Below are 16,671 nucleotides of genomic sequence, written 5' to 3'. Positions count from 1 at the left end.
AAGTTTAGACCTTCCAAATGATACAACTCTCTGACTGATAAAACAGGCAGAGAGATGGATCACTGGAAAGGGCGTGGGTAAGGTATAGGAAATCAGCCTAGAACAAAATAAAGTATCATAAGAAACTGCCCCAAATTGACTCTCTATGATAGAACAGTATTTGGCATTAATTCACACACTGACCTTATACCTAGGGTAGAAAAATCCAGCAGAAGTCTCTTGAGGAAAATCCAGAAGTAGAACAAACGACAAGGAAGGGAAGATTAGTAAGGGAGACTTATCCCGAACGGAACGAGGCTCACGCTAGATACCGGGTTGATGCACCACAGGATAGCGTCCAAAGTACTGTTCACTATCACCTTCCAACAGTCCTTGAAAAGCTTCCTTCCCACGTAGAGAAAAGTATAGAAATGAATAAATCCACCTGTTAATATCACAGGTGCAGGATTTGGAAATAGCGCCCTTTTGTGGAATAAACAAAGTACACGCGGTTCTGAACAGCCGCGAAGAAAATAGTGTGCGCCTGTGGAATTACACGCGAATAGGATTCACGCAGTCTTGGAAGCAGGCTTGAAGACAACGTGTGCGTATGAAATTACACGCGAACAGGATTCACGCAATCCAGGCCAGCCGCGCTTGAAGACAGCGTGCGCTTGTGGAATTGCACACGAACAGGATTCACGCAGCCCAGGCCTGCAGCGCTTGAAGACAATGTGTGCGTGTGGAATTACACGCGAACAGGATTCACGCAGTCTTGGCCAGCCGCGCTTGAAGACAGCATGCACTTGTGGATTTCCACGCGAACAGGATTCACGCAGCCCAGGCCAGCAGCGCTTGAAGACAACGTGTGTGTGTGGAATTACACACGAACAGGATTCACGCAGTCCAGGCCAGCCGCGCTTGAAGACAGCGTGCGCTTGTGGATTTGCACGTGAACAGGATTCACGCAGCCCAGGCCAGCAGCGCTTGAAGACAACGTGTGTGTGTGGAATTACACGCGAACAGGATTCACGCAGTCCAGGCCAGCCGCGCTTGAAGACAGCGTGCGCTTGTGGATTTGCACGCGAACAGGATACATGCAGCCCAGGACAGCAGCGTTTGAAGACAACGTGTGCTTGTGGATTTGCAAGCTAACAGGATACACGCAGCCCAGGACAGCCGCGTTGGAAGACAACGTGCGCGTGTGGAATTACACGCGAACAAACAGCTCCAGGAATCAGCGTGTGGCGGAAAACACGCTATAGAAGGCCCAAGAAGCAGCTGAGGAAAACTGCAAGGACGCAGATCGGAGGTTCAGCTACACAACACCAAATGATTCGATCAGAAGCAGCGAGTGAAGTTTCCACGATACTTATATACGTAATGCCGTAGTTCACGTGACGAAGCAGAATACACGTGAATTTAGCGATGTGAAAAGTGCAGACGTCGTTTTCCCGGCAATGTATCGAACAACCGCCATTTGGAATAGAACGGTCTAGCTGTTCTATGAGCGTAAGAGGTAGAACCACGTCCAGCATGCATGACAGTCTGTTATATTTTAAATAGATGAGGTAAATTAATGTTTGTTTCATGTTCATTTTATTTTTAGTGAAACACAGCCCACCACGGTAGCATCATGCAGCAAAGTGATTATTTTCTAGCATGTGTTTTGTGCCTTGACATCTACTTAGATTCAGCCTTAGTCTCATACCCTTGATTGACAAATGAGTCTCACACCCTTGGCCCTAGTTAAAATTAAAACCTTCACTAAAATGTGGATGATAAAATGCAGAGCTACCTCCTACACCCCCTCCTTTTTTTCTGCTGGGACATATCCCAAATCACTGCAGGAAAACATGAAATAATCGCGGCTTCACTACATAATCCAGGTGTGATCTTGGCACCATTTTACCTTGATCTTAAGTTAATAAACAAATAACATGCTATTGGTAATATTCATACACAAAAAAAGTTATTTAAATATCTCTAGTGTTGAGCAGGAGAATTTTATTTTTATATCTTCATATTTTGCTCACCTTTATCTTTTATCTCCTTTTAATTGGTGATCTTTTAATTGGTGATCTCCTATTTGTTTTAGTTTCTTTGTTAGAATTTTTAAAGAATTTGTTTTTTATCTTTTTTATAAAATATTAACAAAACACTTTCAAAAACAACCATAAATCCAAAGAACTGTGCTAGTGCCCTCAGTCTGATGTAAAAACATTTTTTTCAAATTATGTGTAACAGTCAGTCAGGAATTGTTCAGGAAACCGTTCTTGGTGAAGTGAACTTTCATCCTTCGTAGGTGGGACTTCTTTTGGGGTCATCATCTTCACCCCCTTCTTCGGTGCAGGGGGCTTTCCAGGGGACTCCATTCCAGTGGCATCCTGTTGGGTCCGGGCACTCCAGAGATCCGGTGCACTGACGGCGGAAATGTTCTTTTTTCTAGAGTAAAAAGAAAAGACAACTTAAGAATCAAGTACATCAATCCGTTTACTTTTCCCTTCTCACTGGGATATCTAAAATCAAATTATATTATCTATACAAATGCATATTATGCATAAAATATCATATAATGCAGCAAGGACATCCCTTTAGGACCATCTGAAAATAACATTCATTAAACACACTAATTCACACAGCACTTTTCAGGTAAGTCTCAAACACAACCAATCTTGAAGCAACACTCCTTTCTCTCAGTTACTTATTTATATTTTTGTTCATTAATTTTATATATTTTCCCTTTTTATCTCGCCAAATCTCATTTTGCCACCTTTACACAATTTACACCTATTCACCTGCTATGGTAATTCTATTTATTAGGTAATCACTTTACTTTTTCACTCCCTGCTTGTCTCAATTCGCTCTTGTCATTTCACTTCATGTTTCGGGTGGAAGGGCTTAATTTGGTTAACATGGAAAAACTGTTTCACTGTTAATTCTCCCTCCTTTTTGGCAATTCTGTAGACCACAGGTGGAACCGTATCTACAGTTCTGTAAGAATTTTATGCTTCTTTCCCAAAGTTAAATTTATACACCTGGTCTCCTATCTCATAGTCTCTCACAGATGTCTTCTATCGTAATCTGACTTTGCACTGTTAGCAGACTTTTCCAAATTTCGCTGGACAAATGCAAATGCATATTGCAAGAGCTTTCTCACTTCTTCCACATATTCATGAATTGTGGATGAATTTACAAGAACCTGTTCATTTGTTCTGTAAAGTAAGTTTTGTGGCAAAACCATTTTTATTCAGGTCAAGATTTCATTGGGGCTGAGATTTGTTGATTTAGAGGGTGTCGACCTGAGAGCCATTAGTACCAATGCAATCCGCAAATCCCAACTAGATCCTGCTTCAGCTACAAAACTTTTTCAACATATAAACTATCTTTCTGTTACCAGCCTCCCCTTCAGGGGGAGTAGAAAGGTGTAAGAGATGTGTAGCTGCCTCTTCACACCCAAAATGTTCCACATTTTTGTCAATAATGCACTTGTGAAATGACTTCCACGGTCTGATTCTATTCTTTGGGGTAAACTAAATCTTGTAAAAATATGATGTATAGGTAAGGTGGCAGCCGTTTGCACACTGCAGTCTGGTGCTGGAATGCACTTCACCCAATTAGACATTAAACAAACGACTGTCAGCATGTACCTGTTTCCCCTTGCTGATCTCCTTATGGGCCTTACATAATCAACTTGTAAATCAGACAATGGGAGTGTCAAACACCTTTTCATTGTTGGTGCTCTGAGTTGGTAACGCAGGCTGAAACTCTGCACACACTAAACACCCTCTGGTGTAGAGCTCAACATCTTGAGACATATGGGGCCATTAGGCATCATCTTTTAAAATGTCCAAAGTTTTCTGTGAACCTCTGTGGCCTGCGTTTATGGCATTGTGGGCATGATGTACATCAATCACCGAAATGACAAAGGTACAACCGATTGGATTTGGCCCATCATAGATTATCTGATCATCAGTCCATCTTGTAACCTAATTCTTTTTTTTGTTTTTTAATAACACCCTCAATTCCTCTTTCCCTTTGCAGTTCTCTTCAGTAAGAGGATTATTTTCGGCATCTAGCAAATGGTTTTAAAATGGGCCTAGAATAAGATCCTCCTTTTGTGCTTTAATCAAGTCTTGATTTGGAGTAGCTAAGCTCCATTGTGCAACTGTTTTCAGAGTTTTGGAGTGTCCTATTGCCTCCAACTGTATTTCACCAAGCAGGTGTTCAATAGAAAATAACTCCCCTATTACAGCTCCAATTTTGGCTAATTGATCTGCCTTATAATTTCCTTTATCCTCGCCTAGTGTTTTGAAATGACTGCATATTTTCCTCCAATGGATTATCAGGTCATTTTCTGACACACGTTTTTCTATGGCTTGAATCATCTTGCCATGTTTAAGTGGCTTCTTGTTATATGTGATAAGCAAAAGAGAAAAGGGGGGTCAAGTGAATCACACTATTGAGCGAATCAACAGGATAAATTGCTCACTGCATGGGAGCTAAATGAGGAGATAGGCCAGGTCAAGGAACGTACAAAATCATTCAATCTTTAATAGACAAATATTATTACACATGGTGCTGAAATCACAATAAAAAACAGCATAAAAACACACAATCAATAATGGACATCTCCAATTAAAGTGCATATTGGTCTAATAAGCGTCCTAAAGCGTAAAGTGGGCACACTGCATGAAATCATTCAGAAACATATTGCATCAGAGGACAGCTTCAATCTCAAATTAATGCCCAATCTATATTTAAAATCAAAATTATATAGCCAAAATAAGGCAGAAAAAGGAGAAAGAAAGATAAAAAAATAGAAAAAGGTAAAAAGGAAATAAACAAAAAATTATATATATATGTATGTAGAGGGCACCATCCCACGCAGGTCAAAACAGTCAATGTTTCCTGCGAGGTAAATAGGTTGTCCCCAATCAAAAATCAATTTTATTATCAGCAGACAGGTAAGAATTGCATCAGTATAAACTAAAACGGATGCAATACTTGTCTTGAATCTGACCACAATAGTCAACGACCAGTACTTGGTACAGCTACCAACAATCTCATGGGCTGTACTGGTATCTAACACAGGTAGTTTCGACAACTAGTTAACAGTGTCTAAGCCGTCTGTCTCTTAACCTAGCAGGAGAGAGAAGGCTTGACAGTCGTCTTCCTCAGGACAGGACAGATTAGGTAATCAATTGTGCAAAATGCATGTAAATACTCTACACACAATTTTTCAAAAGGCATTTGTTAACAGACAATAAGAAATGTCTTGATGTTATTCCATGTGCCCCTTCTTCATGTGGTTCTTCCTTAATTCGTGAAGATGGTCAATATGTTCCATCTCAGTGCTACTCAAAGTTAAGGTTACATCAAATAGGGGAAGAACATAAAAAAGAAGAGAAAAAAGAGTAGTGAGAGACAATACATCAGTAAAAGTTAAAACTACATAGTTAAAAACATACCTTGACCTGATCTAGCAACTCCATACATAACTCCACACAGGCAATTTGGAAAAATATTATTCCCAATAGTAATGATCAGGAAATATCCCCACAATCTGCTCTCGAAAGAAGTCAGAGGTAGGGAATCCCAAAATGATTGCAAGGATAATGTCAAGGGACATGTCGCACCTGCATCTGTGCCGTGAATATGCAATTAAGTTAATCCAACCAGGCACATGGGGAGAGGAAAGCCTAAATCAATCTCTGCATTCACTACCATCCCAGTGGCAAAAGAAGTAAAATAAAGAGTGGAAAGCATCCTGAACAAATCAATATATTGTAAATCACAATGACCATACCTTCAAATCGAAGGAAGACACTCTTCTTGAGTGTATCCAAGGGGGAACAGTCAAAGAAGGAAGGGAATCTCTTAGTAATGCGACCTCAGAATCTTCTAAGGGTGCAGTATGGATCTAAACTAGGTGGGGGAGAAACCCATCACCTAGTGTCCTAATGTGAACCGCGTCCTGGAACAAAGAAGAAAGAAGAAAGCAGGGGGAAAGTCACTCTCCCCAATAGTGAAATCTTCTGAGTTTTCCATCTCCTAAGGTCAGCCTTCAGCTCGCTGAATAAGAGGGGGAAGTTTTCTGCGTACAATCTTTTTTTGGTGTCGGTTGCAAAGTGAACCCCTAGGTATTGGGTCGATGTCATGCTCCATTTTAGCGGCCAGATGGGGCAGAGAAGTTGCAGGGTCTCCTCAATCCGCTGCACGCCCAGCGCTTCAGACTTGGCGTAGTTGATGGAGAAGCCCACTGCTCGTTCAAAGGCCTCCAGCTCTGTTAAGGCCGCTGGTAGCGAAATCCATCATTGGGTGAGTGATAACATCACATCATCAGTGTAGAGGGACGCCTTGTATTGCTCCCCTTTTATCGTGATTCCTTCAATGGCGCTGTTGCCGCAGAACTCTCTGGGCAAAGGGTTCCATGATTAAGGCAAAGATTAATGGGGAGAGTGGACATCCTTGTCTTGTTCCGCATGTGAGGGGGATGTGGGTCGACCTGTGTTGGTTTACTCTGAGTTGTTTTGGGGGCTTTGTAGTTTGCTAGTGCCATGGTGCGGAAGTTGGGGCCGAATTGGAATGCTCGTAGTGTTAAGTTAATGAATGACGAGTCCACTCGGTCAAAGGCCTTGGCGGTGTCTAAGGTGAGTAAGGCCATTGTTCCACTGCCGCTATTTCCACTAAATTCAGGGCTCGGTGGATGTTGTCTCCTGTGCTTCTTCCCGCAATAAAAACTGGTTTGATCTGCATCGATGAGCTTGGGAAGAATCCTTGCTAGTCTGTTTGTCAGTACCTTCATGTAATTGTTAGCGTCTATGTTAAGGAGCGAGATAGGTCTGTATGGGGTGCAGTCCCTTCGGTCTTTTCCTGGTTTAAGCAACATAATGGTGGTAGATTCTTGCATCAATGGGGTTACTGATCCTGTGTCATGGAAGAGTTCAGGAGTGCCATCAGGCAGCCCGTGAGGAAGGGGCTGAAGAGTTTGTAAAATTTGGGTGGGAAGCCATCTGGGCCCGGGGCTCTAGGTTTTAAGAATTTAAGTACCTGCTCAATTTCCTCTTTTGAGATGGGGAGCTCCAGAGCTATTCTGTCCGATTCTGCGATGTGTGGTAGAGCCGCCTAAGCAATATATTGCTCCTGCAGTTTTGGGTCTCGGGTACAGGGAGGAGGGGTTGTGGCCCTCATCGTGTTCAGTAGGTGTGTGGAGGCTTGTTGTAGTTTGGTGTCTTCATCAAATTGGGGGATTCCCTTGTCTTCAAGACTGGTGATCCGTTTTCGGCAGCGGATTTTGGCTAATTTCTAGACTAGGAACTTGTTAGCTTTGTTGTTATGTAGGTAGTATCTCTTTTTCGATTGGGCTAGGGGTTGGGCCATCTGCTCCACATAATGAGCTTCCAGCTTGTTGCGGGTGATGCGCAGTGCCCGAGCGGCTTTTGCAGACCATCCCTTTTTGTGGTTCATTTTCATTGTGGCTTTGTCCTTCTCCAGTTGTTCCCGTAAGGAAGCTCGACATTTCTTGTAGGTGGCTGTATGCGCTATTATTTTTCCTCAGATCACTGTCTTCATGGCATCCCATCTGGTGGCTATCGAGGTGGGGCAGATCAGGTTTCCTTGAAGTAGTGCTGGATGGCTGTAGCTACAGCGTCCCGGAGGGACATGCCATAGAAGACTGGGTCATACAAGGACCATTGTGGTCTCGGTGGAGGTTCTGGGTTATGGAGACGGGCTATCAGGCTGACTGGGGCATGATCTGATAGCACTCTTGTGCCTATGCGTACTTCATCCGTGAAGGAGAGGAGTTGCAGGCTCGCCAGCAGCAGGTCTATACGGGAAGAGGTGTGGTGCATGTGGGAGAAAAAGGTGTAGCCTTTAGACGTTGGTGATAGGACCCTCCATGTGTATACTACTTACAGGGCCTTGAAGAGCTGTCAAAGGGCGATGGCTACCTTAGTCTTTAGCCGTGTAGGGTCCTGATTTGCTTCATCAGGGGGTCCGGGACACAGTTGAAGTCTCCTCCTATCACTGTTTGGCCCTCTAGAAAGGGTAGCAGCTCCGCTTCCAGTTCAGCAAAAAATCTTTCTTGGTTTTCGTTGGGGGCATAGACTGTGAATAAGGTGTGTAGTTGGGCAAATAGATTTCCCTTCACTGCTATATAGCGGCCATCCGAGCTTTGTAGTGTTTCTAGTTCCATGAATGGGGTTCCTCTTGCTATCAGAATTGCTGTGCCCCTTTTTTGTTTCCACTTGTTGCCATGTATTGCTTCGGGAAGGATCTGTCTCGTAGGTGTGGGAAACCTGCTTCGGTCAGGTGGTGCAAGTGACTTCAATCCAGCACTCCAACTAAGTCAATGCCTAGCCTGGGATGCCCAATGGAAGCCCTTATTTATATATTTTGATGTCAAAGTTCTTTAAATCTGGATGATGAACCCTTATATAACGCCCCTCTCTTTGAATCTCTCCGACCTCACTGAGCCAAGAAGTAGGTTTGTTTTGCAAATTAAAAGGTTTCTTTGAAGAATTGAACAATATATATATCACACTTTTATGAATAAAATAATATCTGAATAGCACACTTATGAACAGTAATCAGTAATGGGTAATATCACAAGATCAACAATATCTTTAATCACTTAGGAGTAGGAATAGAAAGGATAAGGTAGCAGAGAATACTTGGTATGGGTTAAATCAAAAGACAATATGATCACTCCTTCCCCTGTCAACAATGCAGTTCAATTCCAGTTCCCCCAGCAAGCTTAGAGAAAACAGGTATGATTTTAAAATAGGCCAAAAATACTTTTGTGTTTGCAATGAATGGGAAAATATGCTAAAATGATTTTAATTCACTAAAGGAGATTCAGGATAGGTCAGAGTTACTTTGGATTGGTACAGGTCAACACTAGCAATAATTCATGAAGGATTATCAGATTGGAAACAAATTTCAGCAGTTGAAAACCAGAAACCGCTATTTTGGCATGTGGTGAAATGGAGCTAAATTGCAATTTGCGGCAATTTTTTCATGTGTGTGAAACATGATTATGGAAAAATTCTAATGTATTGGAATGTCGTTTCAGGTTCGTTGGAAATTTTAGGATCTCAGCTTCAGAATGACAGTTAAACATCGGTCTAGGACGTGCGGTTCAAAAGTTGGTTTTTTGTGAAGGTAGATTTTTCAGAAATAAAGTCAAGATTTCAAAATGACAGATCGCGCTTTAAAGATTTAGCAGCACGGATAGGCTTAGACTAAGGAGCTATGAAGAAGCAAGACACTCAACGGGCAGCTACCAGAACAGGGCGTCTCCGCTCTGATCTCTGTCCGTCAAAACACTTCTCCCTCTTCAGAAAATATCAGCGCAAAGATGATTATTGCTACAATTATCACAAACGATATAATGAGAAGAATTCAGGATGGACACAGGATTTTATAATGCAGTTCTGGATAAGTGGAATGGATGGAATAGTATTACCTTAAACTAAGAGATGACTATGGACCGTTCTAGACTAAATACTCACTCCTAGGCTTTGGACTGGAATGGGCCTCCTCAAAGATCTGGTCAAGGGTTTGGCTTCACTCTCGCCACCGGACAGGTCTCAGGCACTCTGGTTTCTGCTCTCAGCATTGCACTGCGGTCTAGACGGCCTCTTGGACTGGATCTGATGGGTTCTGGATACAGCGCTGCTTTCTGGGTCTGGATCTTGGTTCTAGCACATGGTTCTAGAAGAAAAACAGCTCAGCCAGGCTGTTGGATTTTGAGATGCCCCTTGGAAGTTTAGGGGTTAGAATCAGTTTGCAAAAGATTCCAAAGGCCTGCTGCAAAGAGTTCAGTTTTGGGTTAGGCCTCTGCTTCATGGTTCTAGAGTTTGGTTCTAGAGTTTGGTTCTGGAGTCTGGAGTCTGGAGTTTTCCTGCAGGGTGCTGTGCCAAGAAATCAGTTGAGTAGTGGAAAAATGTGTGATCTATCTGTCCTCACAGTCCCTATTTATGTATTTCCAAAGTGGGTGGAGAGGCTGATTCTTCAATGCCCAACCCTCTAAGGATCTGGTAGGTTAGAGGATTTCCTATAGCCTGATTTGAGGCAGGATTAGTGTGTCAGAATGAGTCAGAGTGATGCTGTGTTTATGGTCCAAAAGAAATCCCTCCCTTTTGCTTTTACATAGAAAATCTATTTTTCCCCAAAAACATATTTCCCAGATACACAAGTTGTTGGGAATACATATTTACATGACAGATTGCTTAAGGTACATTTCTGTTCAAGTCCCACGTTTCTACGAGCTTGGGTTCAGAAATGACAACATTTTTGCGCTTTTGGAGGGTTTCTTAATATTCATTCTGCACCAAATTTGATACATGCATGCATATCCTCGCTGAGCAAATATACTGTAAGTTTTCATGTTCTTAACATAAACACAGTATCTACAATATGAATACATTCCGGGGTTTGGTCACAGAACATCGCACGGATTTCAGCTTAGTCTTAAACGGTGAGTGAATTTTTCATTTTCAAAATCTCAAAGTTTTACATTTTTGTCAGTTCAGTACACTTTGTTATAAGCATTTTTATAAAACATACATTTATTCTAATATTAAATCCACATCTCAGTCTAGTCCACCCCCAGAGCTGGGCTGACTCAGAGGGTCACATGTATTGTTTCCTGCCAGCAGTTTGTGGTCAGTCAGACCCCAAATTAGCATTCCCTATTCAGTCCAAGGCATCTATTGTTCCGTTCTCCGGGCTGCAGAGAAAATCTCCTCCCCTCTTGATTAGCATGCCAATGCGACATCCTCTTTCTGCTGGGGATGACAAGGTGTGAAGGGTTCTCGGGAGAAGCAAGCCTTTTGGAGTTTTAATTGCATCATGTTACTTTCTGATCAATTGTAACATAGTTCCTTGTGAAAAGAAATACATTTATAAACTTAAAATAAGCAACATATCTTTAAATCCAGTCTTTTTCAACATGAAATCACTGTGTGGCACTCTATATGGCATTTTGATGGAATTCTCTTCCTTGGCATAGTTTGAGTTCAATTGATCAACTTTACAAAAAATGGTTTTAAAACGCTGGCTTTCTGGTAGAGGTGAGCAACGGTATTACACCCATTTTGACAGCTGTCTTTCCATCAAGTATCTTTAAAATAGGATTTTGTTCTGAGAACATATGATTCTTGCTGACCTTGTATTGATATGGATTCTTGCAGTAAATGATGTGGAACACCCAACAAAGAAGTTGGATCTTTTAGGTGATTTGTGAGCCATGATTTTAGGAATTTTTGACAATCAAGAAAACTGATTTTCAAACAGCTCTTCAATCAGTATTGCTATTTCCAAGTGTTTTCAGACTACTTTGTGGTTAGCCCAATGGTGGTTTTTGGCAGTGATCTCCTGTGCTCACTAAGATAGGCAAAAGTGGATGGTGGCCTATTTTTCAGGTTTTCACTGTGCAATTTCTGGTAATTTCTAACGAGCAGCATGCTTTCCAGTGGCCATTATGTTTCTGCTGCCAGCAATGCACAGTGATGTTACAGGGCTTGGATGAGTGGGTTGATACATCCCACAGTGGGTTTCCTGGAGGAAGACCACTGAGCTATTTAAGTCGCATAGGCATCGGAGGGTTGCTTTTCCTTTGCTGGGGGAGCTGAGACCTTTGATGTTCAGGGTCACGAATTGAAGCTTGTGGTGTGGTGGAATGTCTTCCTGTGGGGGCCCCCTTAGAGTCCACGTGAAGGGAATTTAGGGATCGATCACTGTCATCCGACATTTTAAGTTTTAATTGTGGAGTTTGGCCGCTGCAACCAGGGTTTTAACTTTTGTGAACTGGTGATGCATCTCGCTGTTGAACTAACAACTGAACAGCAAACCTGAACAAAGATCGAACTGGGCCGAGGGGCCATTGGGCTCATGAGAGTCTTTCTTCTCATGACTGGGTTGAATCGTAGGAATCCCGAGCTTCATTGTGATGGGTTCATGGGACTTAGAATTGTTTACCTGTGTGAAAGACAGCAGCGTGTCCCCTGTAAGAGGGCTAGTTGGGATGGGCCCTTCAAGGTTTTTTCGGGGAGTATATGGTTTTCCCTTTCTTCGTAAACCGAGTCCATGCGTTTTTCACTGGATTTTGGGGCTTCTCCATCTTTGGTCGGGGAGGGGCTTCTCAGATCTTCGTCTGGGGTAGATGGCTCCACCTAGGATGCTTCCCACCTCCTCGAGGGTACCGATCACCCCTGAATGGCCTTCGAATGTGAACTGTAGGGCGGCCAGGAAAATCCAGCAGTATTTGATCTTCCCATCTTGGAGGAAGGTGGTGACCGGTCTGAGGGCCCTGCGTCTCTGGACTGTTGCTGGTGCTACGTCCTGGTACACCTGTAGTGCTGTCCCTTGAAATGTGAGCTCGCCCTGCACACGGCTGGCCTCCATGATTTCTTGATTAGTTGAGTAAAAGTAAACTCGGGTGATGACGTCTGGTGGGTCTGTTGTGGCGCACCCCCTGTGGCTTTGCAGCCTGTGGGTCCGGTCCAGCAGTAGCATTTCTTTGTCACAGTCCGGGAGAAGGGCTTGAAAAAAGTTTGTTACAAAGGGTTGTAGTCCTGGGTCTGGGATTGCAGTGGGCACCCCTCTAATCCATACATTGTTTCTGCTGGCCCTGTTTTCTAGGTCCTCCTGCTTGCGTGCCACCTCCTCGTACTTTCCTTCTAGGGTCTGGAGTTTCTTGTGTAGGTCATCTAGCTGGGCAGCGTCGTCTAGGGTGTAGTCTTCCGCATCACTGTCTCAGTGTTCTACCACACCCAAACGATTTATCTAGGCCCTCCACCTTATTGTTGATTTCAGCCATGCAGTTCCGGAATTTGACTTTGATGTCCATTAAGAGGGACTGGATGTCATCTTTGGTGGCACAGGGGCCCGCAGGCCTCTCCGGGGAATGAGAACTGGAGCCTCCAGGATCTCGTTTTCTGCCTTTATCCTGTGCAAATAACATTGTGACAATGTCTGTGGATTTTGGGGGCCTGTGGTGTTTGGACATTTCCTCTTGGTGGGGTTGGGGTGAGGATAACACCCCTGCTTGTTCTGCAGTGGCTCTACGGCGGGGGGACCCGTCCCTCAGGTGTGCTGTGGCCTCTTTGGTGTAATGGTGGTCTGACCTGGAGGTTGCTTCGCTTGTTGCGTGGCCCAGTGGTGGTGGTGGGGGGGGGCTTTATTACGCTCGTTGCTTCTCTGCCCCTTTCAGCTAACAGTTATTCCTCAGGTTGCCTGTGGGGTGCTGGGTGCGTGTGGCCATCTGCCTCCACCCCGAGAGTGTGTGGTTCATAGCTCATGGCTGGTCGCCCTTCACTGAGCTATAGCGCATCACTTCGACCTTGAGTCCTCTGTGGGGAGGGTGGTGCTGAGGGGTTGTTTTTGGGTGCTTAACCTTACCCTCCTCTCTTGGAGCTCTAGCGATGAGGTTGAAGTCCGGTGGTTGTAAGTGAGGGGACAATGGCTTCCTCCTGTGGTGGGTGTGAGTGGGAGCAGGGAGCATTAGCCGGCTGCCACAGATGGTTGTCCCCCTAGGTTCTGGCGATGGGGCTGGTGACAGGTTGGCCCTCTCATAGGGAGTAGCTGCCAGGCCTCTTAGTTGCAACATTACTGGTAGAGTTCGATGGGAGCCGGGGGGGAATGCTGCTTTGTTTAGGATGGAGGCCCCCTCTGGGCAGCTGTTGCCTCAGTATGCCATGCCACGGGCCACTCATCCTCTGCTGCGGTGGTCACCAACCGCCGCTCTCCCCTTCCTCCCTTCTCCTGCCCCCAGAGTGATTATGGTCCCGGGGGAGAGGGAGAGCAGGCATCTGCGTAGGAGCAGGGGTGAGGGGATGGCACTCACGGTTGCTTGTGGGATCTTCTTGCTCCCAGTGGCGTTGTTCTGCTCAGCTCCGGGGGACATTGGGGGAGTTCAGCAAGACCGTATGCCGCTTTCCTCGCCACCTACTCCCAGATGGTCTGTTTCACCGACCATACATCCACTGCAGGGGCCAAGGCAGGATTAGGGTCACACTCGTCGGAGCCTTCTTCACAGAGGGGGTGGGAGTCATGTTAGTTTTCGGGGCGGGTAGACTTCCAGCAGGCCTCGGATGCTCATTTCCCCTCCCCCAATGGATGGGCCTCGCCATCTTGCTTGGAGCCGAGGAAGATCCTCTGTGCAGCACAACTAGGGTTTTTGCTAATTTGCCAGCTCCGTTTCTGCTGTGGAGCGGCTCTGCTTGTGTCCCCAAGATTCCGCCTTCGTGACCCGCTGCTCAGGAGTGCCAGCGGAACATATTATCCCATGAAAGTGTCTTTAATGGCTCGGGATCCCACGGAGGCTCCTATGGAGTCGACTTCTCCAACGGCGCTCCAAGCTACACCCCCCTTCCTGTAATTTAATGCTACTGTAAATTTACTGGTAAATGCAGGAATGGTAACATCATTTTTCACCTGAAGCTCAGTTCTATATGGCGTCATTTTGGGCACAAAGGTAAGCTTTTCTTTTGTCTTCAAATTCAGGTGCGGCTCCACCCAACCTGGACCAGACTTTTAATCTAGAAAGTCTGATACCATACACATTCTGTGCATGATGTAATTTCCCAAATACAATTTGTCTTGTGTTCCGCTCATGATACTCATATTGTGAGGAATGCTCTTAGAACCAATTGTAATCATGCACCTTCCTACAATTCTTTGTCCCAACACTGGGTCATCTAGGCCAAAGATGTGCTGGTTCTTTATTTTAAACATTGGGATCTCCTCTCAGTCAAGAGTTTGCTGGAGTATATTTTCACTAATGAAACTCATTTCATATTCATGTGCCAAAATGGCCTCAGTCATTTCAGAATGCCCATTCACATGGATCGGGATCCATGGTTGCCCTTCTCCCATGTGTTTCTGAGATTTTTGAATTGCATTTTTCTTCATTTAGATAAATGTCTTTTCACCTATTTCTGTTTGCCAGAAGACTCTTGTTCTCGCATTTCATCCTGGCACATGAGAATGACAGCGACGCTAGGCACACAGCCATTCTGAAGATATACTTCCACTGCACTTTTGAATTTACCATTGTTGTGGCATTACATTCTGTTACGCTGTTGCTTTGAGTCATTATTTTCTTAGGTCTTAATGGACAACACTACATTTACCCCATCATTGAGGGGCGATAATCTTTTCAGGCAATTCGTCCCTATGAGAGGGTATTTCATTAATGGGTGTGACCAACACTTCCTGTCTCATCTGATGTTTCCCTATCTTTAGGTCAACCTCAGTGACCGCTTCGATAGGTATTTCTTCTCCATTGAAATTGGGCACAGGGTCTTCATTTTGTCTTCATTTTGCCTCACCTTTACATGATATTGTGGGAATCTCCCTTCATTGATACTTTTCACCAGTTCTTTTGACATTATTGTTGCTTGGGCACCTGTGTCAATCATTGCAAATGCATTACATTTTTCTTCAATAGTGATAAGAGCATAGTACCTATCTTCAACCTATTCTTCCAGTATGCATAAATGATGTGACTTTTTACTAATTTTATGACTTACTTTTCTTAGCTCTTTTTTACTTTTTGCTAGGCAAATGGGTATATGAAATGACATTTTACCCTGCTTTTTGTCCACTTCATATTGTACTGCTTTGTCTATTCTCCTGCGCTCAGAACCCATTTGGAGTGTAGCCACTGAGTGCCCCTCTAATTTGGGACCACTAGTGTTCACACCCCAATTTCTCATTGTGCATTTCCCATTGTCTAGGTCCTCTCTACTTACTTCCCCATTGCATATTGGCTGGGTATTTTTGCAAGTGTCACATGACAGCATGTCAGCTTCTGCTGTGTAAAGCTTATCTGCATTTTGTGCAGAGCCTACCATTTATGTCCCTTGGAATATCCGTGGCTCAAAATATTCCTCAGGGGACTGACCTGCACCCGCTTTTTGGGCAACTGTTTCCTCTGTGTGGGTATCAACAGTATTTTGATTATCAATTAAGGATAATCTATCTGTTGATCCTAATTATTTACTTTGTGTTTTCACATTGGATGCTCTTTTTAAATCTGCTTCTCTGCTCTTAGGGTTTTTCTTGTTCATTTTCCCCTTTCTGTTCTTCATCTTCACACACCTGAATGGTCTGGTTCAACTCTTTTGTGTGTATTGAAATTCCCTGTTGCACATTAATTAGTTTGTTATTTCATTTTTAAATTGGGAAGCAATTCAGTATTTATATTCAAAGGCGATTCATGGACATCTGTGTTCTCATCTGGGAAGAGGTGATTAGCTAGTCACTTGTTGCTACGCAGAAGATCACTCCTGTGACCTTCTGCACCTTCACTTGGCTGTTATGTTAGTGCAACTCAGCCCACAACTGTAGTATCAAGGAGCAACATTATTATTTTCTAGCATGAGTTCTGTGCATGACATCTACTTTGCCTCATACCCTTGAGTCACATATGAGTCTCGCACCCTTGGCCCTAGTTAAAATTAAAACCTTCGTTAAAATGTGGATGATGAAATGCAGAGCTACCACCTACAAGAATAACGTTAACATATAATGTGATGGAGTTAACACTGTTGCCAACAGTGGTTTGGGTTATCCATATTGGCCTCTGTGTTGCAGGCTCATTTGGGGCATCCGAGACCCTTTGCATACAGTTTTTTTTTATGGCTAGACTTTAAAAGGTGGTACCAGTCTTAAACCTAT

General features: G+C 43.9%; 1 protein-coding gene across 7 annotated transcripts in view; it reads left to right on the top strand.

Annotated features, from left to right (window-relative positions):
* LOC138576642 (excitatory amino acid transporter 1-like) overlaps nt 1-16,671 on the top strand; it is a 718,046-nt gene that overhangs the window by 243,347 nt on the left and 458,028 nt on the right. The gene's annotated exons all lie outside the window — the stretch shown is intronic.

Source organism: Ambystoma mexicanum, chromosome 1p, assembly GCF_040938575.1.
Source record: "Ambystoma mexicanum isolate Mex_15411 chromosome 1p, UKY_AmexF1_1, whole genome shotgun sequence".
NCBI lineage: Eukaryota > Metazoa > Chordata > Amphibia > Caudata > Ambystomatidae > Ambystoma > Ambystoma mexicanum.
The sequence above is the reverse complement of the archived record's forward strand: the minus strand, read 5'-3'. Positions and strand labels throughout refer to the sequence as shown.